Here is a 2,500-nt window from a genome sequence, read left to right on the forward strand (position 1 = left end):
AACCTAACCCATATTGTACCTTAACCTAACCCATGTTGCGCCTTAACCTAACCCATATTGTACCTTAACCTAACCCATATTGTACCTTAACCTAACCCATATTGTACCTTAACCTAACCCATGTTGTACCTTAACCTAACCCATGTTGTACCTTAACCTAACCCATGTTGCGCCTTAACCTAACCCATGTTGCGCCTTAACCTAACCCATGTTGCGCCTTAACCTAACCTATGTTGCGCCTAAACCTAACCTATGTTGCGCCTAAACCCAACACACGTTGGGCCTAAACCCAACACACGTTGGGCCTAAACCCAACACACGTTGGGCCTTAACCCAACACACGTTGGGCCTTAACCCAACACACGTTGGGCCTTAACCCAACACACGTTGGGCCTTAACCCAACACACGTTGGGCCTTAACCCAACACACGTTGGGCCTTAACCCAACACACGTTGGGCCTTAACCCAACACACGTTGGGCCTTAACCCAACACACGTTGGGCCTTAACCCAACACACGTTGGGCCTTAACCCAACACACGTTGGGCCTTAACCCAACACACGTTGGGCCTTAACCCAACACACGTTGGGCCTTAACCCAACACACGTTGGGCCTTAACCCAACACACGTTGGGCCTTAACCCAACACACGTTGGGCCTTAACCCAACACACGTTGGGCCTTAACCTGCTCTGTAATTGTCATACGACGCGTTAAATTAGTGTAGTGTTGCCTAACTGCAACCCCCGCAATATAGTTTGCTACTCGCACTGCCCGGTCCCCAGAGTATCGCTTCATGTTAAACACCTTGCAGCTATACACTGTAATGCGGATGGCAGCAGGACGTACATGCTCAATGCCCTTCGCAGTTGTTCATTGGCATTCGCATGGCGAAGCACAGCCTACGTTGTGGTACGGCTTGTGTCAACTGTCCGCTGATGTTGTACGTCCAAATCACACACTGTACTGCACATTGGTCCTCATGTACTGAATGATACATCGTGGTACATGTGTGACCGTACCACGACTGCGCCAACAACGGCGAACCATACGGTCCAAATATTGTGCACTCAGCTACGTGTCGTCTCCCTATAAGAGCTGGATTGCAGTATGGTATGCCGTGGATGGCGATCAGCATGAGCCGTCTGTTGATGTAGTGGCGCGTGTTGTCAGACGTAGTCGTCTCTTCTCACACACCGTGATAGCATGGTGCACTGCGTTCCACATCTGCGACATGCGACAGAGGCCGGTTGACAGTCGTTCGCGCAATGGACATCGCATACGTACGGGGGCCACCTTCCACGTGTTCGCGAAGCGTGCACATGTTGTTGCGTGTATGTGGGCAGACATAGTGTGTCGTGACACCTGACACAGGCATGCAACAATCGTTGAATTTGCAAATGGCGATGGACGTCTACGTTTGCTGGTGACGTTACGCAAATGAACAACTGGTAAACCGTTGTGGTGCGGTTGTTCTCGCTAGAGGTGAATCAGTGATGGCGACGATCGGTTGAGCTACCAACCGGTTGTTTCAGCGATACCCACCATGCCCACGAACGTGAATGGCATGTGGGTGTGAAGCGATACGCGGCGGTGGCTGGGTGGGACCGTCCCCGGCCGGTGAGGGGGGGCCTCCCGGCGTGCTGGCCGCGCGGTGCGTGGGCGCACGCGCTACAGCCGGCTGGTGGGGGCGGCCAGTGGCAGGCGCGCCGGCCGACGGAGGCGGCAGGCGGCGCAGCTGCGCGCCGGCGCACCCTGCACGCGGCGCCGTGCGGCCAAAGTAGGTCCTCGCGGGCCCGGTGCGAAGCGCGGTGGACATCTGCAGTGTGCTGGTCCGATTGAGGACTGTGTGCGCTGAGGATGCGCCGCCGCCCGGCGCTCGGCGCCGCGACGCCGTCTGCTGCTCGGTCGCCTCTGCGGTTCTCGCAGGTGGATTGTATCGCAGCTGTGCGGACGTGTTGGCGCGTGCGCTGTGCTGGGAGTGTTCGCTTCGGCACCCAAGTGGGGCTTTTGTCCTTCTGTGGCGCTGGCGTTGGAGCTGCCGGCCACCGTAGGTGGCGCGTGTTGTCTCCCGCCGGCAATGCCACGACAGCACGCTCCCGGGCCTCTGTCGGCAGCGGCAAGCTCAGTTGGGAGCACGGGTGGTCGCACCTAAAGCGTCTACTCGCCAAACTCCGGGCGATTGCGCCTCTCTCGAACCCGACCAAGTACTTAGGACGGCGCTGCGCGCCGCCGGGACCTGAGAGGGTTTCGAGGTGTATTGTGCAGGGGAGCTCAGCCTCCTCCTGTTTGCAGAATAATTGAGCGGACGCTTGCGTGTTCGCGCGGGCCCCCGGGACACACTCCCGGGCGGCCGGCTGCTCAGCTCTAGTTGACGCAGCTCCCTGGTTGATCCTGCCAGTAGTCATATGCTTGTCTCAAAGATTAAGCCATGCATGTCTCAGTACAAGCCGCATTAAGGTGAAACCGCGAATGGCTCATTAAATCAGTTATGGTTCCTTA

At 57.0% G+C, this 2,500-nt stretch overlaps 1 non-coding gene across 1 annotated transcript in view; it reads left to right on the forward strand.

The window, feature by feature from the left end:
* The first annotated feature begins 2,379 nt into the window (after nt 1-2,379).
* Nucleotides 2,380-2,500, forward strand: part of LOC124593296 — a 1,910-nt gene continuing 1,789 nt past the window's right edge. Inside the window, exon 1 of the ribosomal RNA XR_006977943.1 lies at nt 2,380-2,500. This exon is cut by the window's right edge and continues 1,789 nt beyond it. This is a non-coding gene — a ribosomal RNA (small subunit ribosomal RNA).

The sequence above is a fragment of the Schistocerca americana genome, unplaced genomic scaffold, assembly GCF_021461395.2.
Source record: "Schistocerca americana isolate TAMUIC-IGC-003095 unplaced genomic scaffold, iqSchAmer2.1 HiC_scaffold_98, whole genome shotgun sequence".
In the NCBI taxonomy this organism is placed as follows: Eukaryota; Metazoa; Arthropoda; class Insecta; order Orthoptera; family Acrididae; genus Schistocerca; species Schistocerca americana.